This window comes from Pseudopipra pipra, chromosome 2 (genome assembly GCF_036250125.1).
Source record: "Pseudopipra pipra isolate bDixPip1 chromosome 2, bDixPip1.hap1, whole genome shotgun sequence".
Taxonomy (NCBI): domain Eukaryota; kingdom Metazoa; phylum Chordata; class Aves; order Passeriformes; family Pipridae; genus Pseudopipra; species Pseudopipra pipra.
The window spans coordinates 53,466,139-53,492,646 of record NC_087550.1 but is presented as its reverse complement, the minus strand read 5'-3'; the positions used below and the strand labels follow the sequence as shown (position 1 = coordinate 53,492,646).

At 36.0% G+C, this 26,508-nt stretch overlaps 1 protein-coding gene across 4 annotated transcripts in view; it reads right to left on the bottom strand.

The window, feature by feature from the left end:
* Window positions 1–26,508, bottom strand: part of PCDH9 (protocadherin 9) — a 682,690-nt gene that overhangs the window by 72,682 nt on the left and 583,500 nt on the right. The gene's annotated exons all lie outside the window — the stretch shown is intronic.

Here is a 26,508-nt window from a genome sequence, read left to right as displayed (position 1 = left end):
AGTAAATATACAGTTAAAGACGAATGAAGACAAAATCCAAGGAGTAGATTCTTAAGTTGGAAATTTTCTCATACAAAAGGATTGTTCAGGTAATCCTTGAGTTCATGCTTTTAAGTTTTACAAATCCTGTACTCTCCGATGGCCTCTGATTCCTGTGGTGCAAGTTCACAGAAGACCCCTAAATTATGCACATGGCTTGGTAGGAAAAGTCTTTAAATGTATTTACTTTTCCTTTGTGTAATGGAGAGAAATGACTTGATTAAAAGGGCAAAAAAAACCAAAACCAGAACCAAACACAAACAACCCCCTAAAAAAGGAAACACCAAAAAAACAAACAAACTAAAATAAAAGAAAACAAACAAAACAAAAACCCAAACAAAAAGAAAAAAAAAAAAAGGGAGAGACTGGCTAATAAAAAACAGAAGCTGACCATTCCCCACTATGGTCCACCGTGGGAAAGATGGTGTGTTGCAGTAAAGAATAACAAGAACAAGAAGCAAGCAATGTCTGCTGCCACGGCTTTGGGGAGGTAAAGACTCACGAAGGAAAAGCTATTTAGTGTATCTTGGTACAAAGTCACTTAATTTCTCAATATGGTACTAAAATATTAGTTTTGTTGAGGTTGCTGCAATTGCGGCCAGTAAATATTAATTATGACTTGGTTGCTATCAACTAAGCAAACTATATGCACAAATCTTTAAAATGAGGTTAAAACTGTGGATTATTTTTGGCACTTTCAGTTACTCTTTTGAGATTTTTAATGCCACTTGAATGTTAAATCCATACCGGTGTTACTTCACAGATTAAACATAATTTTTCACTGATAAATTTAAGGCTTTAGTAAACTGAAGGCGGAGGATTTCTGTCAAATAACTTCATGTGCTACAGAGGTGTCTGTATCTGGAGACAAATAAGGCTCCTTTATAGTCAATTCAGAGAAACAGAAAACCCCTACATGTGATTCATCTCATATGAAAATGAATATCTAAACCAAGTCATATGAATTGTTCCCTAAAAGTGCCTATTATCTCGACTGACAATACAGAGAGTGACTGGAGGTGGACACCCACAGCTCAGAAGAAACTCATTCCAGATCTTTTGCAGCAGCGAAGACCTACTACAAAACAAGTCAATATTGAACATTGAATCCACCAAACACTTTTTATGGCACTAAAAAGGGGTCTGTTCAAGGTTCCTTGCACTTTGGAGAAAGCTGTTATGTCTCAGACATCTCAGTACTAACATCTTTTACAAAATTATGTGCAGCATTAACACCTTGCATAGGGGTTTTTCTAAAGTAAGCTAGTTCAAAAGTAAGATGTTCAAAAATGAAGCAATAAAGTATATATTGAGTAAATAACAGGTACTTTTACATATACCATTTCTTTCAAGGAGTCTAAACTCAGCACACCTGGGCAATCAGTTTTAGAGTCAACTTTAGGCCCTGATCAGGTGAAGGATATTAAAAAGCAGTAATGAAAGGAAGGCATTTTTCTTTAGTATTTGTTCTCCCTGTAATGGAGTTGTAAGCTAGTATTTGAAAATCACTGCTTTATTTCTAGATTACATTAATACTAAAAAAAGAAAGGTCAAGATCTTGAAAACTTTGAATGGCATAGCTGGCCTTTCAAAAAAAACCCTTCACTTGCATTTTTCTTTGAGTCAGCTTTGACATTAATGACACAATACAGAGATAGAAGGCATAAATACCACTTTGATGACCAGTACCCCAAATACTGGTCAAAGTATTTAAGTGACTTAAGTCACTAGGTTGGGGTTTTTTTCTGGAATTTACTTGCTCTTTCTTTCTTTTTCTTTGTAATTGTTATTTAAGTTTTTTGGAAAAGCTGCTTTGGTTTGAAATAACTGAACCCTGGGGTTCCAGAATAATGGAAGTCCAGGCATGCTTGGAAACCAGCCAGGTGCCACAATTTTCACCTAAACTGCTTGCAGAGCAGGTCAGCAACTTCAGGACCGTTGATACTGCTGAGTATGAAACTAGAAACCAGTTACTGAGAGGCTATAAATCACAACTAAAATTTAGGGCCTACTAAAGAGATTAAGGAAAAGAAGCATGTGATGCTTTTGGCATCCACAGTGCAATAGGGACATTGCTTATAAAGGGAAAATTGTTAGAGCATTAAGGCTTTTTTTTGCCAAGATAAACCCAGTACTGTAGTTTGCTTTGTGGTTTATAAAGTATCTGCTTTATGGTTTATAAAACCTGATGACCGAAGTCAAGAAACAGTACAAACAAATATTCCAGTATTAGGCAAACACTTCAAAAGTTTCTGGAGCTGGTAGGAAAAATGTTACATGAAAGGAAAAAAAAGCGTAACTATTGCAAAGAAATGCTGATAGAGTTCTAAACACTGAGTATGAGGCTATTTTTTTTGTTATTTCACTGAAAGATATCTGAAAGAACTGAAAACAATTTTATCAGGATTTATGTATGTGTGTGTGTGCGCGCACGCGCATGTTTATAGATATATCTTCCTATATAGAATGTACAAAGAAGTCAGTTAAATGCCAAAGATTGGATCAGCTTTAACAATAGTGATGCAACTGTTCAGCAGTATTATAGGAATACACAGATAAGAAACAGACACAGACTATATCTGTGCTGTTAAATAAATGAGACTAGGAAGCAAACTGGAGCGCTAGCCATCGCAACTGCAGAAGCATCTGCAGCATTCTAACCAGCTCTCACCAGGACTCAGTCCTAGCACAGCACACAAGTCCATTCATGTCAGGGACCCTTCCTAAAATTAAGCATGGATGTCACCACAGCTGCACCCGGTGCTGCTCCCTATCAGCACTTCCCTGGCTGGCTGACACTGGTATCCTAAAAAAGCCTTGGTGTTCTGAAGGTATGACCAGCCTGAAACACAGCATACATCCTTTGTTTTATGCTAAAAAGCAGTGCTCTGATGATTTGCAACACAGCCTTCAGATCAGTTCAAGTTCTGAGCTGTTGTTCCTAATGGTACAGGAGTACCAGCTGAGGCTCTAAAGAAACGCACAACTCAACACTGTGTGGAGTAAGCAGAGCCAGTCTGCTCCAGAAGGTCACAGTCCCAAATCATGCAGGTATGAACCATGCTGCAGGACTTCTTGTGTGTAAATAATATTTGTTTATATATGGACATATGATAGAGAATAAAATGTTCACACGCATTAGTAAAAGTGCTAATCTATTTATGACTCACTACATTTACTACATAACTCAGAAGTAAAAAAAAAAAAAGGTGCAGAAACCCACAAAATTTGGGGAAATTTGGGGCAACAGAACTTTGCTCACTACTTAATTTTAGGTCCTTGTTTTAGACAAATAAATTAGGAGGCCTTCAGTTACTCATCCTAAGCAGTGGAAAGGGTCTGCTGTAGCCCCATATTTCTGGGTAAGATGCTGCAGAATTCCGGAAAATTGAGAGCTTGAGAAAGCAAGTCAGTGTGAATGTGTGAGAAGAAATGTAACAGAACAGCAGAGGAAGAAAAACCTATGTTCGAAATGCTGAACAATACAGTGAGGTGTTGATAGCCAGTGGAAAGAAAAAACACCCTTACAAACTTGTTAAGTGAACTACTGTGATCTTTTTTTCTCAACAGGTGGCTATGAGAAAAAATATATGTTTAGAAGATAAATTGAAAGCAAGAGCACTAGAGCAAAGTTCATGAAATGCTGTAGGAAATTTTAAGCAGTTTTGGTTCTATCCACTTTTTAATAAACCCTCTCTTCTTACTTTTGCTTGAAACTTTCAAGACCAGCATTTTTTATCTTCAGTCCTGTATATTTCCACTTTATGTCTTTTCCCTGCAACCTAAGAGAACCAAAAATACACAAGTAAAAACCCATGAGAAGTTCAGAGCATATACATATGCAAGATTTTGACTTTTCAGATTATGTTTAGGTTGTATATCCTATTTGTTAGCTACTTCACATTTTTTATTTTATATTAATCTGACTACAGTCCTTCAGATACTTCTTAAAGCAATGAAACTGAAATTAATCCTTATGCACCACAGTTTGGCTCATTTCCACAGGAGAAGAGGTAACAATATTCCACCATAGAGCTTTTTAAAGGATTATGTTTGTAATTATTTTTTAAAAAAATAAAATAAGCCTAAGGAAATACATAACACAACACTTCAGCTTTTACCTTCACATCACTGCACATGAAGTACCAAATCCTACTTTAGAGAAGAAGAAAGGAGGAGGAGGAGAATCCTACACAATTGATGAATTAGACTTCTTGTCTTAAAAGCTTTGTTAAATGAATGATTAAATGATAAAACCTTATACAATGAGTGTGTGTTTGTGGGTGTGATGAGGGGTTATAAGTGAAGGACAAATAAAGTAAGTACTTCTGTGGAAAACAAGAGTATGTATTCCCATCCTTTGTCCCAGTCAGGGTGATATCAAATAAAAAACATACAATAACTTCTCTTCTGCAATAGTGACCATACGTTCAAAGACATATATTTCAAGACACATGGGATTATTGCTAGAAGAGGCAATTAACTCCCACAAAGCCATTTTTTTACTTACAGCTGGCTAACGCTTGCAGTATGAGGGGTGAGAAAAACTACTTAAAATTCTGTTTAGCCTTTATAAACATTATCAAATACCGACTATAGGGATTCTGATGAAGTAAAAATAATTAAGTCTAGCATCACATTACTATTTTCATACATTACTGAAGCCTCATCGAGTTCAACAACTTTACTCTTAACTTTCTTTGACCACGTCAAGGAAGAGCCTTTAGGCTTGATCAGCACTCAAATGCTTTCACACTAAACTCTTATCAACTTTAAGGGAGTTGTTCAGGTATGTCTAGCAGAAGATTTAGGCCTTCAATGCTATATTTTCATGCAGATTAAAATAGTGATATGCACTTTTAGATACATATATACAAAGAACATACGCCTGAATTAGCCAAGAAAACATTAGCCAATATGCCACTGTAAATCACTGAAAACCTCTGCAAATATGTTTATAAACTCGACACTCTATTGATTATATTTAAAAAACTGACATGCTGATTTGGCATTTTAGTCTATAGCACTTCAAAATATATTTTTAACTTTATAGCTTTATTGAATGTCTTATAGACAAATAGATTTTACATTCTATTTTTATAGCCTCACTATAACAAATCTATATATTTTTTCCAGGCACCATTCAGTCCCAATTCAGTTGCAATGATTGTTGCACTTCTCAAGTACAGTCAGGAAGATTTGCTCTGAACTTTAAGATTCTCACATTCCTAAAGTAAAATTCCATGTATCACAAGGCACAGTGAAATACGTTCCATAAAATAAACACAGATCTAATAAAAGCAGATTCTTTGTAGTATATAGTACACTTTTTTTGATAAATATGATTCCCCTCACAAGTGATATTATGAAATGAGTAAGTAAATCAACATGAATGATAACAAGGAAAAAAAAAGACCAGTATTTAAATTGCAAATATGCTGATGTCAGCAAAGGTGTTATTTCAGTCCTACTTCGTTCAAAAACATGTGCTTATCATTAGTATCACATAGTTTCTGCACTATTCAATTCAAATTCAATGTGGCACAATAAATAATATATGACATGAAGTAAATATCTCATTTTTGATCCCCACATCTGATAAAGATATTAAACAGAACTACAGAACTGGCCCCATCAATAACCCTTGCATCTTTGTTGACACAAAGCTCTCCATCCCCTGTCTCCACTGAGGTACGTCCAGAGACTGAAAGACCTCACTAGCACACTGTCCGTCAAACACTGGAGTGCCTTTCTCAGGCTTATCTTTAGAAAGCCTGGTTTTATCCCTCTCCCCCTTCAAATCTCATTTAAAGCTCTTTCAATGAACCCTGCTACCTCCTGTGTAAAGACCTTTTCCCCTCTTTGAGACAGGTGTACCCCATCTGTCACCAGCATGTCTCATGTAGACTGACCGAAGATCAAAAGCCCCAAAAATCTTCCAGTGACACCAGACTCAGAGGCAGATATTGATCTGCTGGCTCTTGCTGTTTCTTCCCTCATCATTTCCTTTAACTGGAAAGATAGAGGAAAACTGATGACTCAATCAGTCATCTCAAGGCTGTGAATTGCCCTCAGACTTCTTGTTGCAACCTCATCATCAAACACCTGAAAAATCAACTATGGATAATAATTTGACAGCCATATTGGGGGCAGATTAATGCTTTAAATAATTTTCAAAATAAGCAAATTAAAGGATATAAAAAGAGATAAAATTCTATATATCCAAATGCAGTGCATCTCCCTTTATCTTGTAAATGTTTGAAACCTTTTAAAGAATTCATTTATTCTAAATTGAGTTGATTCTGAAAGAGGTTAGGACAAGAAATGAACAGTGCAAGTGGGAAGTGGATAGTTTTGTGCTGCCTTTAGTCAGCTGAAGGGGAAACAGTCACTTTTGTAATTAGGTCTCTTGATACATAAAAAAGTGACTGGAGAAGGTACCCTTGACTTACTATTTTTAACTAAAGTACTATGTATATTTACAGTTAATTATAACTTGCTTTTGTGTTTAAGCCTTGTGATAAGGACAGATGTAACTCTCCTGAGTTCATGAAATACTTAGTCCAAAGATGACTTTAACCTTGTTTTATTTGTCTTACAGTACTGTCTTGTCTCTTGGGTATAGAACCTCTACAATTCCCCTGAAAGCACATATAAGTCTCCAGTTTTACAGGCAGAAAGTATAGATACATCGGTACAGATACAATAGACTTCCTATGCTTACATTTCCTGTTCTTCTCTTTTTTAAGAAGAACAAAAAACCCCACCCTCTAGTTAAGCAGCTTATAATACACTGATGTGAAAAATCCCTCAGAATTCAGTAATGATGTGTTCATCTTTCTGCACATCTGCTCAAATTCCAAGTCACAATGAAGAACCTATAAAAATTCCAAGTCAGTGGGAAAGAGAGAGAGACACTCATAAGTATTAAAGCACTGCTGAATCAGGATTTGCACTGCAGATTTATAATGGCTAAGAAAGGATAGCAGTTATATTTGCAATTTCCCAACTGGAACGTGGGCAACAAATAGAACCAAGAAGGCAGACCTGCTGTTTCCTGTAGCTTGTTATCTTCATGCTTTGTTCAAACCTCAAAAAGAATGAAGGGTGAACCTGGCCTTTGCTGATGTCAATTGAAAGTTTTGTCATTTACTTGAAACGTTCAGAATTACTTATCATCTTTCTATTCTTTTTGATTTTAAAAGACTCTTTCCAGTTAGGAAAGCAAAACCTTTCTTTTTGTGTCTGAAGGTGGCTTTAGGCAGTAAGTCAAAGAGAGGAGATCCATAGTACTCATTAATTTATTGGATCTGTTGAGCTTGAAACCATTATATAAAACTTTAAAGTGGTCATTACTTTTGACTTCTGTAGTTAGGAGGAAGTAAGAGTAAGAAGTTTCTCTGAGGAAGAAGAAAAGATGTCTCTCAGTGAGCAGAAAAATAATGGAAGAGTGTAGAAGAGGAAAAATAAAACCCAGTATTTTTGTTCTCAGGATAGAGTATTTTTAACTGTGCTATGTTGAGCCTAAGAATACCTTCCTTTCCAAACTTTCCAGTATTTTCCTACAGTCTGGTACAACTCTCATTTTTAAAAAAAATTTTCAGTCATTTTTCATGAATATTAAAATTAATTATAAATATTTAAAATAAAACAGATATTGTATTACAGCCAGGTGGGTAGCCTAGCCAACAGTGTGTCTAGGTGGCCAAGAAGGCCAATGGCATTTTTGATCATCAAAAATAGCGTAGTCAGCAGGACTGGGGAAGTGATTGTCCCGCTGCACTCAGCACTGGTGAGGCCATACCATTCTGTGACCAGTTCTGGGCCCCTCACTGCAAGAAAGACATTGAGGTACTGGAGCATGTCCAGAGAAGGCCAATGAAGTTGGTGAAGGATCTAGAGAGTAAGTGTAGAGGAGCTGCTAAGGGAGCTGGGGTTGTTTAGGCTGAAAAAAAGGAGCCTCAGGCCTTGTCACTCTCTACAACTACCTGAAGGAAGGTTGTAGCCAGGTGGGGGTCGACCTCTTCACCCAGGCAACTAACAACAGGACAAGAGGAAATGGTCTCAAGCTGTGCCATGGGAGGTTCAGGTTGGACATCAGGAAGAATTTTTTCACTGATGTGTAAGCATTGGAATGGGCTGTCCGGGGAAGTGGTGGACTCATCATCCCTGGAACTGTTCAAGAAATGACTGAATGTGGCACTTAGTGCTACGGTCTAGTTGACAGGATAGTGTTCGGTCAAAGGTTAGACTCGAAGACCTTGGAGACTTTTTCCAACCTTAATGATTCTATTATCCTAAACAACTTCAATATTTTCAGAATAAGTCCCAGGCCATATTCTTTCTCTCTTGTCTAAGCAAACCTTGAACTGATATCACCGAGTGCACGTTTCTCTGTTGAGGAATGTATCTCTACATCATCCCAAATTTTTACCAAATTTGCATACGATGATTGAACTGACATTGATGAGTTTGTAACATGGATATATGTACTACTGGGCAATGAGGAAGAGAATGAAATTTGTAACAGTTAGATAAAAAGCCTCTGAAGACATAAAAAACCCAACTGATCATTAGATGAAATTTTTAACATCTGTTTCAAAATGCAGCCATATGAGAAGGTGCAGTACTGTTCTGCTAGTTTCAAGTTGGAAGTTAGCTTGGTACTGCATTTGTCCATTTTCTCTTCTGACCTTCAACACTAGAGTGATACTGGACAGACAAACTGATACAGGACCTTGCTCCTTTACCTCAGTTATATCTGATGAACTAGAAGAACCCATGGAGCTTAAAAAAGTCGTTCCCTTAGGAATGACTGTGGCCATATTTTACCTTTGTTATTTTAATCTTTTTTTATCATGCCTGGCAACTTTGGTTACAGAGAGTTTATTGAGATACTGGGCAGGAGAGATGAGAATGTAGAGGAAAAATACACAGTTGGAAATATTCTAATATAAGATTCACTTTGCCCTTGGTATAATTCTAATAGTGAAAGAGAAAACACATGTTTACATTATCTTTCTCCACACCCAATGTCAACAAGAACCACAAAATCTCAGCATATATTCCTTTTAGCAAGTAATAAAAAACTATTAATAAACAATATATACATACACTTAAAGTATCTAAACTGTCACATTAAAGTTTTGCTATATTAATTACATTACAGGTAGAATGTAAATGAATGGTTCAAGATCAAGCATACAAAAATAAGCAGCTAAAGATTTGCAGGGGATAATGCAGAAATTATTAACTTAATTCTTCCTAATACCAGCCTCAGAAACTTATTTTAAATCTGCACGGGAATTGTATGCAAAACACATAAAAATGCAAGAGCTATAGTGAGATTAATGATACATGCTTTTTCTGCAGAGGACGGACATTCTTCAAAAGAACCAGGCTGACACACTGGAGTAGGAAGAAGCATATCTTAAATTGTTTGAGTTGCCATAAAGTGTAATAAATGCTGAGTCTGGCACACCCACACATAGATCACTTTTTTGTTTAAAATATTATTTTTCGCTGGAAGTTTGTATCTGCTGATAAAGTAATAGATACTTCATTCGAACAAGGCTGTCTGATCATTAAATATCACTGCTCAGAGATAGCCAGGACAAAATACATGGTTGCCTTATCTGCAAGGTAAAACAATTTGATACATGTGAAATTATGTTCTGCAACCCAATCTACAAATGAGAAAACTATGGAATACAATTTTATGAGATAAAGAGTGATAAACTTACATCTCAAACCATACTCAACAAACACTTTTATGTAAGCTAAAGAGCTTTGTTGCCTAGTTTAGTCCTTGTATCCTCATTCCGTAATTTTCATTGCTACACAAATCTGTCTAAACCAGATAATTGTTTCCAAAAGAAAATTTGTGTATCTCTCTGAGGAGAGCTTGGTCCAGGGATCATTTGTATAGGCATGACTACATCCTGAAGTCCTCTAACACACTTACCACAAGTTGCATACCTGCAAACATTCCTGCCTGTCCTCAGGCCCCATCAAAGGAAAGGCCTCCCTCACACCCTCTTTTGTGCTTTAAAATTCTCATGCTGAGGACTGCAGTACACTGTTTATAGTATTTCAGACACCCTGAACTGACAGAGCATACAAAAAATGATTGCTTTGTCTTAGGGTGACATAGACGTTACAGAGAGCCAGGACTGTGTGCTATGTAGCATGCATGCAGCAAGTCTGGCCTGAGAGGAGTTAGCCATGAGTGATGCCCTGCACGAGACATTCCAGTATTTGGCATAGGATCAGCCCCTTGGGGTGGGTGCAGGTGCAGCCAACTGCTAGAAATGAATACAAGGTGAAAGCAGCACTACAAAAATGTGGCAGCTGATACAAGATTTCTGCTACCTGCTCTCTTTGTAATACTACCATGAAAGTCTTACATATCCCTTGAAATTCTGGAAATTATTTTCTGTTTAGACGTAAATATTCACACTTGTACTCAACATCATTGTAGACAACACCTCAGTTGCATGCACTTAGAGAAAAAAAACAAACCAAATCAAAAAAAAAAAAAAGTACATAAAGAAACAAAGTCTACTACATTGCACTGAGGCTGCGATTTCTAAGAAATGCTGGAAATCATTTCACCACTATAATCCAATGATATGTGAGGAGAGTATGTCAATAAGCACATACATACACAGAGAAGGTGTAAACTTATCAATCTCATCCTCAAGGTATCTATAAAGCTATCAGCTGAGATAGGTATGAAGAATATCAGGCCTGTTTCTCCAGGCTCATTCACTTTTAGGAGTGAATGATGCAAAAGCCTCATCACTGAAGGAATGCTAAAACATGACATGCTGCAAAGAGACACAAATTTATACCCTCAGAAGCAGCTCAGCTAGAAATTATTACCCTGACTTACCATAAGGGTATGTATACAATTAGATGCATAGTTAGCTGTAATGGAAGAGTATCAAGACAGAATTAAAAAGAAGATGAAATATTACAGAGTGTATGTGTCTGATACCAGTCTGAATCTGCAAACAAAAACTGCCTGGCATTTTGTAGTATGGTTCATCATCCTGACTGAACCTTTCCCTTGCTGTTCCTCAATACCTCTGTGCCATCTATGGGGTAGCTTTCATTTCGTCACCCAGTGTAGACCACAGCAAAGCTCACAAAACAATTCTCAAATTCTAAATGGAGCCTCAAGTGTTACTTGGTTTTGTGTCTCTTACATCATTAAGGACTGCACTATGTGGCATACTCCGAGGATCCATCTCTTATGATACCAGCACCCCCAGGACTGCAACAATGCCCCACATTAACAAAAGCACTCTTACTGCTCCACTTTGGGCAGGGTAGCTGCATGTCCTCACCATGAGTCTGTTGCTCCATATCTGCAATGCTATTTCTCACACATAATGAGTTAGAACAAACTACAGGAATACAAGGATTGATAACAAAATGAAACACAACAACCAGAAAATAAACCATATGAAGGTACACTAAATGATCTAGTGCCATCTACCAAACTGGAAACTCTAGGGACATGATCAGTCTCTTCAAGTACCTCCAGGGTAATAGTATATAAAGGAAAGAAGGGATTTATTTAGTCTAGAAAATTATAAGGATGGGGCATTGGCCAAAAGCAAAGAACAGAAAAGTGGTAGTAGTAAATAAGAAAAAGGTATTAACTTAAAGATCAATTTGTTGCAGAAATAAGCTCCTTAAGGGACTTTGGTCAAGGCACTATCACTGCAGATGCTATAGCAAAGGCTAGATAAATCATTAGTTGCAATGATGTGACATGGTTCTGCAGGGGGCCAAGTAGCTGCCCAGTCTGATTTTTTCAGCATTATTATTGCAACAAATAATATCATAGATATAGCTCACTCGCCCCTAGGTTTCATATTTTATTTGTAACATAAGGTTAAAAAAGGACCAGAGATGGGAAAGACACTATTAACTTCAATGACCAGATGCTTATGTTTTCAGCATCTCAAGAATTAACTTATATTTCTAGCATCTCATTGAAATACTGCCAAGACTCCAATTTTGCACCAACTTCTTATGCGTAAGAGTTGAACTATTTATCAACACCAGCTAGATAATAACCACAAGTCTCGTGGTTTAAAAGTAACTTTTTTGAAAGATATCTTTGGAATTAGTTGTTGTTGTTGTTGTTGTTGTTGTTTTGTTTGTTTTCAAATGTTTTTGAGAGATGTGGAAAAGAATGACCATAGAAGTATAAACTGTTAAAGAGCAGGCATTAAGGAGGAAGCAATTTTCTTAATCTGTGAATAAAAATTTGTACATGAGACATTACTCAAGCAATAATTTTTTGAATTAATCAAAAGGGAGGAAAATCTGAATCCGTTGAAGTCCTAAACAACATATGTGAATTTTCTATTTAAAAAAAGACAATCACAAAATTCCTTTGACACTAGCAAAATCAGGATTTCATTTAATTTCATGGATATCATCTCCCATAAGAGTACAGATTAAAATGGTAGGATTAAATAGACAAAAAACAGATTGTGTAATGCTATGAATTTATGCTCTTAGTTACAACTAAATTATGTCTGATAGGCTATTAAACAGATCTAACCAACATATAAGTACTGTGCCTTTTTTTGAAGAAAGCAAGAGTAATTTCAAATGCACTTTCATGGTTCCAGTGATAGGAAAAGACATGGAATCATGATCAAATGAATGTGTCCATATGCCAAGCCATTATTACATAACCACAAAGGTAACACAACTGCATGGACTATAACTGTGTTGTGTTAGTATGAGAGCAAAGCTCTTTTACAGACTCCAGAGCCTGTAAAAGCCTGGTACCAGGAGCTAATAACTTACAGTACAATATTGCAATGCCACTGGGCTTTTGATCATTTTGCTTATTGGATCGTTGGGAGGATCACTGAAGAAGACCATGTCTGGGGACTTTCTGAAAAGATGATAGATGAGGTTTGCTTTCTTTCTACTAAACGTGTAGAGTTACACTGCCTTCAAAGCAATATTTTCCTCACCACTTCTCTCATTGTGCAGTGACCAGAATATAGCAAGAACCAATTTTTGCTTCTTTGAAATGATACATTATGATCACTTCCCAGTAACAAGGTTATGTAGGGAGACTTGGAAAATAATAGTCTCCAAACCTTTTGCTCTAGAAGTTATTACACTAACTGCTGTTTACTAAACGAAAACTCATTTTCTTACATTCTCTGTGTAGAGTTTGCAAACAAGTGCCATACTCTTTAATCTTGCATCAGGTTTCAATGTCTGTGTCCCTCTGTATCTATGATCCAGATACTTTGTTACAGATATAAAACATTAATTTTGGGTCATAAAAAACATTTGTTAAAATCTCTTTTCCTAAATATATTTTAGAAATGTAGTAAAAATAAGCATTAACAGAAGCATATGGCACCTACATATTGAAAATAAGCAATATCTGCTGGATATAAACTTAGATTGATAATTCTGTGAAATTAAAGATGCTATTGAAAAGTAATGTTACTAAGTGTTCTTGTTTCCATTTCATGGGGGGGTTTACCATAAGAGGAATGTGCACTGAAAAAGTGAATTAAGATTGGTGATTCTAGTTACTGATTAATTTAGAATGTGTTTTTTTGGTTTTGTTTTGTTGGTTGGTTGTTTTTGGTTTTGTTTTCAGGTACAGCTTCCAGAATAAAAACACAGTTGCATGCAGTAGATATTCTAAAGCATGTTTCTTTGCTTTCAATATTGGCTCAAATTGGCTTCTATCATCTCTTACCTGCACTATGTAGCCTGATTCTTACTCCAGCATGTGTACAGCTCTGACTACCACTGGAGAAAAGCAGTACTGAAAGTTATTCATAGTGCTGAGGAAGTCAGACAGATGTACACCAAAGAGATTACAGCACACAAGGACACTAGACAAGAGTCTATAATCCATCAGCTTTCACATGGACTTAATAGTTCAAAGGACTTGTTGTGCTATGGCATCTAAGTACTAAATGTACAGAAGGTTCAAATCTCAAAAAGGTCTTTTAATAAATTGCAACAATTAGCAGTGATGGGAAAAGTGGGGCACTGTTGCAAACTGAAATAGTTTGGGAAGCAAAAAAGCTTAAAGAGGCATAGAAGAGGAAGAATAATTAATTAGATATGGATACAAGCAATAACCAGGAAGAGTAAGACAAAAGTTTATGGAATCTTGGAACCATCAAGACTTTGGAGTATTGGCTAGATGTATGATTTCTTTTGCCAGCTTGGTAAGGAAACCTACTCCAAGTATTTCATTGTTACTATTACTCTAGATTCTACTTAGAAGTCAATGACTAAGCTAGCATGATTTGTCCCTCACACACATCTCACGTTTGGCTTCAGAAGTACTTACCATGATTAGAATAAATCTGCACAATTCCATGTATATATAATCCATTTCCCATAATTTAATCAAGGAAGTGTCCCAAATTTTCTCTAAATAGCTGATCACAAATGAGTCGGACAGATTTTTTTCCCCATTCACTGTAAAAATCGTAATGGAATTATTATATATTGTGTTTCTTCTCTCTTTTTAATCATGGAGATCCAAGTAGAGATGCACATATAGCCATGAGCTATTTTTTCTCATAAAACAAAAAAAAAAAAGGTGTCATACTGCTGCAGGTTAACCCTGGTGAGCAGCTAAGCAGCACATGGTGGGCAGCTGAGCACCACACACCTACTCACTCACTTCCTCCAATCTGCAGTGAAATAGACGAAGAGGAAAGAAAAAAAATAAAGGAAAAAACCCAACACTTGGTACCAAGATTAAAAAAAATTAAGCAAAAGAAGATTATAGAAGGAATTATTACATAAGTGGAAGAAGAGAGGGAAACAAAAATCACACAAAGGCAATCACTCACCACCTCCCAAGGGTAGACAGATGCTCAGCCAGCTCCCAAGAAAAAGATGGCTAACCCTCCTAAAACTTCTCTCTCTTTTGTTGCTGAGCATGATGTAACATGGTATGGAGTATCTCTTTGGTTAGTTCAGGTGATCTGCTCAAGTGTTTCATCTCCCAGTCTTTAGCACACCAACCAATCTATTCACTGTGGGAGCACAGACTGAAAAGCAGAGGTGGCCTTGATTCTATGCAAATAGTATTCAGCAAAAGATAAGGTATTAGTGGCTTATCATTATGTTTTGGTCAGAAATCTAAAAAATAGCATCATATGAGCTGCTATGAAGAAAATTAACTACACAGGTCCACTACACATTCATAATATCAAAAGTTACTAACAAATAAATTAATTTCAAGCAGAACATTTTATTGGGTATTCCACTTTAACATCAGCACACTTTCTGTTTTAAATAGGGGTTTCAAGGCTATATTTTACAAATTTCCATCTACCACCAAATTTTAAAACATCTGAATTCAAATTGAGGTTTAGTATTTTTTGGGGGGTGACAGGAGGTGGGGAGGCAGAGAAAAGCCCTGGAGACCGACCAACTGTAGCAAGTAAAAATAAGATTATAGGTTACATTTTTACAGATTAACAAATTACGGAAAGAACTTCAATTTAATATTTTAATCTCAGCAGTTATGCCTGCTAGCCTCCTTTTCTGATGACTCTAAACTATATAGGGAATGATATAATTGTTGTGAGTGCTCTCTGATGTTGCACTGCATAAATTATCAACTTAGGTTGATAGCTGTCACACAGAAGTAAAGATAAAGCACTATATATTTTAATTAATACATTTATTAAATGAGAATTAACGTATTAACAACTAAATTAAAAAGATAACCTATAATTAATATAGTTTTAAATGACAAGTTAAATGTATAATCGATTAAAAGCCTAATTCATTAATATGAGGAGAATTTCAGCAACTTTTTTTTCCTGCATTTGTAGTTCTTTAATTATAAAAGAATAGGTCAAATTATCTTGCTTTTCAATGATGTTCATGTAAAAGTTACATGAAATTAATGTGCAATTAAAGAAAGATGAAATGAACTTTTAGCTTTGCAGGGCGCTTATGTGGCTCCCAAGAGGATAAATTAGGGAGTAAAAGCCAAAGGCTTTATGTCAGTGTGGAAATTGATTATTGCTAAGCAGAAGAGTATTAAGCAATGAATAAACTAAGAAAACGTGATTTTTAAATTTTTTATTTTAGTAGAATTCATCAAGAAAGTTTCCATCAAAGCTGGTAGAGCTATATGTTTATGACCTACACAGATTTTTATCATAAATAATATCATGTACCTTTGTGTAAGCAGCTAAATCAAGCCTTAGGTGTTTAGTTACTGTCTAAATCTTCACTGACTATAACAGGAGTTTTCACACCTCTCTCAGATGCGGGTACCAAATTTAAAGTACTTTGTGTTTTTTCTGTATGTATACATACCTCTAAGGCTTTCTATTTCCGTTTGTATTCTTTGGGTTTCCCCCCATTAGAGTTCAGATTTGTAACTCACTGGATTGTTTGATTGATGGGTTGGATCAACCATCTCTGTGTGTGTGTGTGTCAGGGGAGGGGCCACGGTCAGGTCTGCAGCCTCATGGCACTATCAGAAGGCACATGTAAGGCCTGCAGCCAACAGGGTGGATTGAACGGAGCGCACATGGCAGCACGGAGAGCCACGTGGCTTGGTTGTCAGTCAAGGAAGGCCTGCCTGGTAGCCCCCCACACCACACCCCCCAAATCCTCTGATCGGCTGCAGCACCGCTCAGTGGGGCTAGGGGGACACTGAGGGGTCAGAGAACCAGATGTCCCACATGGCAGGAGTGGCCACAGTAGCCAAACTTGATAAAAGACGCACACACAGGCTCCATCTTGTCTGGCCTTCTCTCCTGGAACCTGCCAACGTGATCTCTTGACACTAACTATTTTCCTCTCCTCTCTTTATCCTTTCTTCTCTTGATCTCTCTTCCTTTACTCCTTTCTTCCTCTTGTAGGTAATTTAAAACCGTTTGAATGGTATTTCACCTAAATCGTATGGGTTAGTGTTTGCTGGGTGCAAAGTAGATTCCCTACTCCACAACAATGCCTGCTGGCTTGTAAACCCCTTGGAAGGGTGTAGAAGCAGAGCTTAGAATGCTGTTTGGAGGGAGGCAAGGAAGCTCTTTTGTTCCTAGCAGCCTGTCTATAAGTGTAATTCTTTTGTGGAATCTTTTCCTTGGTCATATGTTGCTCTTGTAGACCTTTTGCTGAAACACCCATTTTCTCACTAAATTAAAAGAAATTCTCTTAGAGAAAGAGTGGTGCTGTTTTTTCCAGACGTGAAATTCAAGGTATCAGAGAACTAAGACTCTGCCAAAGTTTCGCATGGGCAAACTATTGGGAGTCTAAACATAAGTAAATGCCCAGGAAAGCATGTGGCTTTGGGACTGGGGCATAACACCCTTCAAATCCTTTTCCTGAGTTCTGCTGGCAGCAGCAACATAGCAATTGAGAATTTTATGAAACATCCCCACTCCTTGATTGATTTCAGCACTCCTGCTCCTGGTCATAACTTTTAAGAACAACAGCATTAAGTTTGTTCCCTTAGAAACACTAAAATCCTCGTTTCTATCCAGAATGTTCTTTACTATCACTTTCATTCCTATCCAGAATGTTCTTTATTATTGCTTTTTACATGAAGACATGACAGAGGAACATTAACCACAGGTAAAAATAGTAATTTTTCAATTTAATATAAAATTCACAAATTTCATAGGAATCAAAAAATATCACAGTGATAGTTACAGTGCCAGTGACTGAAAGGATTTAAAGATAATTCACTAAGACATTCTTATTTTCTCTTACAGTTTTCTCTTCCATTTATATCAGTCCCAAGTAGTCACCCTTTCTTTTTTTCAATTCACTTCATGCTTAGAAATTTAGAGCATTATTAAACATAATAACTGAAATAAGTAAATGACTTTGAGACAATCCAGGGTGAAATATCATTATAGCAATCAGAAACAGCAATTATGTTGTTGGGTAATAGTATTAGGAGTTACATAATGTATGCATTTATCAAGGCAATTTTTTTCAAAAGAATTTCCATGTCAACAACCTCAGAAAGATACAGTTGTTTGGAAGATCCAGGGGAAGAAGTTAATTTACCTAAGATTTTCACAGATTTAATATGGCAATAGTCAGGTATTTTGATTATTCGAGAGGCCCTACTTGTAGTATCTGGCAAAATTTTAAAAGTAATGAATAACATTACTGAATGTGTTTGCTATTTACATACAGAAAATAATTAATTCTGTTTCCTGTATCCTCTATTTTTGTCTTACAAAGAGATTGGTATCTCAGGCTGAGCTTTTGTGACCCCAGATGAATAAATAGGACAGCAAAGAGCTATATTCATAACCTTTAGATCCCTGAATTTACGCATCAGTGAAACATACTTTGCCAGAGAAGGAATTAAACTAGAAACTGCCTCTTAAGGAAGGGATAGAGAAATCCATTAAGTCTCGGCTGGATTCCTTAGTGTTTCAGGGAATGTCAACGAATTAGCTTTTCATTATTTGTGCCTCAAACAATTACAAGCTCAGTGACGTTTAGAATAGAACGTAGCGAACTGAAAATGTAAAATGCAAAGAAAAAATTGAAAAGAAAATATTTAAGGTAATTAAAATAAAATTGAAATACCCATAGAAATGCTTTTATCTCAAAGCTTCTTGAGTTCAACACCTATTTCAGAAAGGGCAACTTCATCTAATATATTGGGAGAGGGGAAGAAAGAAAAGAAGCACATTGGTGGAGACTTTAATTCTTCACTTTGAAAAAGCAAATGAGTGTTTAACAACTTCCTTTTGGCAACCAATTTCAAAAATTTTTAACTAAAAATATGATTACCTTCCTTTAGCTGCTGCCACCCAGATTTTAAATCTTTGCATTCATCTTTTTACCCCAGTTTTAAAAGGAAGTCAGCTGTGCCTTCTGAATTCAAGTTGAGAACATATTTGAACATGCCTTAAAAGGCAGCATCTGCTAGGCCTACTATTTTCCAGCACAGAGTGTCAAACTTATGATCAGAAAGAAACTAAAGAAAACACACTTTGAGTATGGAAAGAGGACTTTCCAGTGTTCATTTCTTTTAATGTCCTGACTGTGTTATGAGATAGAAAGAATTAAGCTTCCTTATTCACCTGCTCTACACTGCTTGTTTCCTCTTTAACTATCTCTTTTTAAAAATATTCCACTTTTTTTTTCTTTGTAGACATTAACAGACTTGCCTTAATGGAAAAAAAAAATAAAATCAGAAATGGAAATCTACATTGCCTTACATGTTATAGTTCATAGTGACACAATATGACAAACTTCTAGAGATCCCAGGCAAATCACAATCCAAAATTACAAATATCTGTCAAAATAATTTCAGCATTGCTTCAACCATGCTACTGTATGGTTAGAGTACAACTTAACAATGTATGAGTAAACCAACATTTGTAGTAAGGAGAAGTTAACCATTATATATTAATAAAATGTTCAGCAGCAGCACATGAAACAGACTAAAAAATAAAAGAAAATCTAACAATGTAACCTTTTAAATTTCACCACTGCTAAACTCTAATAGGAGTATTAATGATGCTCTTAGAAATCATTGAAACACCATACTGCATAGGATAAATGCCTCAATAAAAAAGAAACATATTTCATTGGTTTTGTTCTTATTTATTGAAACATTATTTTGCAAAGTATAGATTGCTGAACATGCATATAAGAACATGTAGAATACATAATATTTTTAGGATTTTTATTTAAAATATATGTTCAAGTTCCTGTGTTTACTGAAGTATACTTACTGCTCATAAATATGCATATTATTTAAACCACTTGAGTTCCACATCTCTCAAAAACAAGATTATCCTGAGGTTCATAAGACAAGCATGCAATCAGACATTTCTTTCACTCCAGGTTAAATTATAAAATATCTGTATTTTATGTGGATGATAATTGTAATATTCCAAATGATCACATTATGAAAGGAATAACATTGAGTTGAATATTTCAGATATAATTAAGAAGTGTCAGTTACCCATGAGTTTTAGCTGTGGGCTGGTAATAGAAATGTTTTCCAAAGAAAGAGGAAATCTAATGTTTTCCAAGTAATTACTTCATCGCTGATAATGCTACAAGCTGTATAAATAGCAACAAACAAATCTCTATGTTCTTCTCTGGTGGACATTAGAAAAAATCTGTCACGATTGCAATGAAGAAGCTATTGAATGACTGTGTGGGAGTATTTATCAAAGCCAGCAATATCCTGAACAAAGGTCTTATCATATACTTGCTTCTGTGTCATATTAATTGGTTTCTTATCACATTAGCCAAATCCCCTCTCCCTAATACCATACAAAAGCGAATAATATGTTAAAACATTGATAATACTTTAAGACTTATTAACAACTTTCACGCGATTAGCTTTTTCCTTTTTCACAAGTGCTCAGATCATACACTGTCAAGTACCTTTCATATAATGTTAGCTTAAATGAAATGATTAAGACAAGAGGCAGGGCAAAGATAAAAGTCTCACTGTTTAAGTAACTTCCTAAGTATGCAGGCTTATGTTTTATTACACGAGATCACAGAAAGCACTTCTACTGGCAATATGTCCCTCATATCATAGATGATTATGTTTCATATAGTAGTCAAAAAAAATGCAGTCTTAGTATCCTCTCTTCACAGTGCAGCTACAGTAATAATTCAGGTTTCTGGAATGCATCTGTTGATGTATGACTATTGCGCCAAGAGGTAATGATGTCCTCAGTCCTTTTCCTGTGTTTCTAGTTTTTAATCTCTGATAACTGACCACCATACTAGCATGGTATCTAAATTAAGGAATGTGTTGCAGCTGATACAATCACTAACAAAGAATAGAAATATGGCTTTACAGTTGTGGTTTATTCATTTGGATTAGAGAAATATTCCAAGTTGAATTAACATAAATTTAAAAGGAAACAACATTTTCAAAAAGAAGCTGCCAAACATCCTTACACAAAACACATCTATACATTACGAATTAAGAAAGTTAATGGGAAATTGCCAAAGAGGGAGCTCTTATAATTAATGAAGGATATATATTATGTCATTCTGTAATGCAAATGGTCTTCCACTTTCCTTAAGGAAATGCAGTGCTGTTTACCTTGGGACCCAGCAGAGCATTGGGAGCGTGACCATAACATCAGCAAAAGCAGATGGATTTGAGATATTTGTATGCATCAGTGCTTGGTGTTTTGTTATTGGGAATTAGCAGTATTTTAATAAAACTGTCTATAAGTACTATCATTACTGCAATTTGACTCATAGAATCATAGAATTATGAGTATAGTCATATAGTCAGTATAGTATATGCTGAGTTGGAAGGGATCCATCAAGATCATCAAGTCCAACTCCTGACCCTGCACAGGACCCTGCAGGAATCACACCATGTGCCTGAGAGCATTGTCCAAACGTTTCTTAAACTCACACAGCCTTTGGTTTTATTTAGACTAGAGAGTTCAAATATTGATTAAACAATCAGCAAGTTCCTGCTGCTTCATAAGGAGTATTTCCTTAGTCAACACAAATTTCACAGGGGATAGTATGTGTCCACATAAAAATTATCTATAGAACATCTATTGCAGTTAGCGTGTACACCAAATTTATTTAGCTAAACATAAGCTCAGCATGGGTATCCCTTTACCTATGGCTGTATGAATGGAATGATCTGTAGTCCTTTTGAACCTTCAGACATGATTGCTATCTGCTGTGGAGTATTTACAGGACAGTGGACACTTTGTGAACAATCCATATGACCAGCTCTGAGGAGCTTGACATTACTTGACATAATTTTGGAGGTTATTAAAAGAATAGTTTATAGTTGCAAGCTGTGTGAAACTGCGTGTTTATAGTTGCAAGCTGTGCGAAATTGTATGTTTATAGTTGAAAGTTATGAGAAACTGTATGTACGTGACTGATAAAAGGAAAGCTGGAAAGTCCCTTGGAAAGTCCCTAAGGCAGATCAGTAGGAGGGACTTTGGGTGGCGCAAATGACGTCAGGATGCATGGACAGAGCATCGGGACCAATGAGCTAAAGGCATGAAGCGCGTGCACAGACTGAGTTATCCAATCGCTTTGTTGTAATCACGTACCCGGAAGGAGCTGACTGTATAAAAGCTAACTCATTTAAATAATAAGTTGAATATCATTTGATCATATTGATCATCTGTGCATTGTTCCTGAACTCCTGCCGTCAGCAATCTGCTATTATCAGCACTAGCATGCAGGTCAGAAAAAGATAAAATTAACCCAAAGGCATTTACTAGCTGTTGTCTGTGGGCTGAAACTTCTCAAAATCTGGGAGAGGTGGAAACATATAGATGGAGATACAGGCAGGGCTTTTACTCAGCTGTCACCCTGAAGTGGCTAGCACAGAAGAGTTACTGCAGAAAGAAGCAATGAGTCAGATATCCGCAACCGGCATAGTTTACTTTCCTTTAGAAACAGTGGTAGTAAAAAATTACAGTTCTGATTTTCTAAAGCACAATCTGGTCTCAAGTCTCTATTCCTGAAGAGCAAGAATTGCACCTTGTTTTTCTAGAGGCAAAATTTCACTGCAGTATTTTTCATCAGAAGCTGTAATAGAAGTACAGTGTTGCAGATTGAACTATAGTCTTGAAAATTGTGGCAGTGACCCATTATCAGAAGATTCAGTTCTAAATTTCTTTTTTCAGTCAGTTGTGTTAATAGATCTTTGTAGCATTCCACTTTCTGGACGGTAGCTATAATAGGCCAGATAAATCTTGATAGGTAATAAAGCACCTATGAATCCCTCTCCTTCAAATACATAATATTTGCATATGAATGAAAGCAGAACTCTATTTCAACCCATATTTTAGGCATGACTTACATTATAGTGTCCCAGATTTCCTATTTAAAAAAGCTTATAGTGCTTTTGGTTTTTCTTCAGTTAGATCAGGTTTTTTACTTTGGGTTTAACATTTATTTTCCTAAGAAAAATGCCTTGAAGTAAGAAATGCAACAGACATTATATATTATTTCTTAGCAGTAAGCTGAATATCAACAGATTAAAAAAAACATAATGCAAAATCCCCTACCAAAACTTCAGTAGACAACCAAAACCAACAACCCCAAAAAAGGAAATGGAAATAAAATAAGTAACTTCCCAATATATATTTATTGAGATACATTTATAAAGAGATTGAGATGGAGATTAAAATTATATAATCATGAAAAATAAGCGTGTAACCCGTAATCTTTCTACCGTGACACAAGAACATTTGTCTTGACTATTACTAGAGGTTTCATTTCTAAGAAGATCAGATAACAGCTATGAAAACATATACCTATGCCTACATAAGAATGCATTTACTTATTTATTACATGGTTGCATATGTGCATTCATAAATACTTACATGCTCCACTCCATACTTAAATACTCCACGAATACTACTGGTTTATATTGATATGGTCAATGGACAGTATAATAGAAGTCTATTAATGCTCACATAAGATTTCTGTAATGTAATAATCATTAGTATTGAAAGCAATAGAGGTATAGAAAGAACAAGAATTTAACTAACTTTATTTTTAATAGACCTTGTATATACACAAATTTGTTAAGAAAGTAAGAGTAATAGTTAAGACAGTAAGTAATTAAATGGCATAGTCTTAGAGTTAGAAATGTTTTCAAGACTTACATGTATTTCATTGATAGAAAATTAAAGGTATTATGTTTTCCTAAACATAGTCTGAACATTTGCCTTCAGTATCTCATCTTGCTCAAGTTAGGATACTTGCCTACCCCAGTCATTTTCTACTGTTAATCTAATCTCTCTGTGAAGTACCAGCAACATTTTACCATCCCATTATAGTATTTCTAAGGGGGCTCAGTCTCCCCATCTGTTTCCAGATGAATAGTCAAAACATTAGACCATAGAGGTAACATGGGTACAATTAATCTTATCTAGTTGAAGAAAAACTACAATGTAGGCACAGAAATAATCAGTCTAGTCTCCTTTAGAATCAATGGAGAGAAATAGATGCTGTTAGCATGAAATTTATTTGATCTCTTAGATATCTGCTTTAGGTTAAGATGAATTATGCCTAGGAGTACTTTTTACTTCTGTAGACTGTAATCAGTCTACCTATATAGGTAGCTTGTACATGGATGCTGCCTGTAAGATAAATACCATTCCTTTTTGCTCTCTAAGTGTACCTACTCCATTTTTTGGCATATTGATTTACATAAAAGGGAGGATTTAGAGTACTCGCTCCTGATAAAGAATAAAGATCCTGTTCCAGTGTCTATTTAATAAAAAGTTCAAAGAAGGACAACCACAATGAGTCTGAGAGAAACCTAACCCAAACAAGTCAATAAATAGATTTGTTTTACTGGCTCTAGAGAGCCAGCTCCAAGTGCCAGCTTGGACTCCTTCACGGCAATTTTGAAAAACAGTTTATTATCCATTCTCTGAAAATAAAGTAGTCCTGAGAAAAATGGCTATTCTGTGGTAAATAGGTTTTGCTTTTCTCTTGAAGAGTTTCAAAAGTCTTAGTTTTATTAAATGAAGACCAGAAAGTTTCAAAAATCTCAAAAGACTTCATAGAATAGAAAAATAATTTCCCAATGTGCTGGTTTTGGCTTGGATAGAGTTAATTTTCTTCACAGTACAAGGTATGGGGCTGTGTTTTGAATCTGTGATGAAAAGAGGGTTGATAATGCAGGAGTGTGTTATCACTGAGCAGCACTTACGCAGAGCCAAGGCCTTTTCACCCCACCAGCAAGGAGGCTGGAGGTGCACAAGGAGTTGGGAGAGGACACAGCTGGGATGGCTGACCCCAACTGGCCAAATGGATATTCCATAACATGTAGCATCATGCTCAGTGTATAAATCTAGAGGAAGAGGAAGGAAATAGGGGCATCAATGGCTTCTGTCTTCCCAAGTAATTGTTGTGCATGATGGAGCCCTGCTTTCCTGGAGATGGCTAAACACCTGCCTGCCCATGGGAAGTGGTGAATTAATTCCTCATTTTGCTTTGCTTGTGCATCTAGCTTTTACATTACTTATTAAAGTGTCTTTTTCTCAATTCATGAATTGTCTCACTTTTACTCTTCCAAATCTCTCCCCTGTCCTACTGGGGGGAAAGTGAGCAAGTGGCTCTGTGGGGCTTAGTTACTGGTGGGGATTAAACAAATACACCCATTCAAATAGGAGTTCAAAAAAGATTTTAAGAAAACAACAGTGTGCCTCAAAATAAATTTCAATAATTGTTATGGGTTCATCTTTGCCTTTTAGAAAGTAAATTTCTCTTCAATTGAATAACTCCTTCATCCAAACCTGCGGTAATGGAAACATGTCAAGGTCCTAGTTTGTCCCTTTGAGCAAGATGGAAGTCAAAGCACTAGAGCAAACTATATAAATGAGAAAAGATAAATGTATTAACTGATATTTAAGGTGACTTTGACTGCCAAGAAACAACATTAGAAGATTCTCATTCTAGCTTTGCCTTGGCTTGATGTCAAATGTGAACACAGAGCCAAGCCAGCCACAGGTGTTGAACTCTAATTTAACTTTAACTTTCATTATACTCCTCATCACACTGTGGCCAAAACAGTAGATCTGCCAAATCTTCATCTGGAACCAAAAAAGCTTTTAATTGGCCACCAAGGGTGAAGACAGTAAGAAAGAAGTCCTGTTTTATTTCCCATTGGGAAACTGAGAGTCTGATATTAGAAAATACAATAATGAGGTACAGAGTCCCTCCATGTTTTTGGCTTCCAACATATCAGTACCTACTTTCATCTTCCAAATCACTAGACTAGGCAAAATGTTTCCTTCTTCATTTTTTATTTATGCAAATCTAAGAGAATAACTATGTTCAGACAGTCAATCCAATCACACACACATAAAATAAAACCAAAATGCAAACACAGAACAACCCTCCTGTCACCATAGCTTTAGTATGTTGCTATACTAACAATGATCCATTCCCTCTCACTACCAACAGCTTTCCATCCCACCCTAATATTAATCATTCAATCTGTTCTACAGAGAAAACTATAAGGAGTTGAATACTTATACTAATGTTGCCTATACTTTTTTTAAAAGTCACTGGGGCAGTATTAGACAAAGAAAACAAGTGGTTAACTATCAAGTAACTCAGTCATTTTTGAAGATCCTCAAGTTAAGATTCGTTCACCTAAAAGTAAATTGAACTTATCATCCATGCTCCCTTTATAGTTAAAGGAAACAAAAAGTCAGTTAGAAATTTAGGTTAGTAACACTATTTTAAGATGGAGTTAAATCATTGTCTAAAGGCACCTAAATCCATTGTATACAGAAATAGCCTAGAAGAATAGCTTGACTAAGACAAATAATTGCTCATTAGCTATATATTTAATTGTAACTGAATTCACTGGGAACTAAGTGTATAATTGTCTTTCCTCTACTAAACAAGAGAGAAAAGAGGTAAAATATCACTTATTTTCTGACTAGAAGGTAAAAATACCTTTTT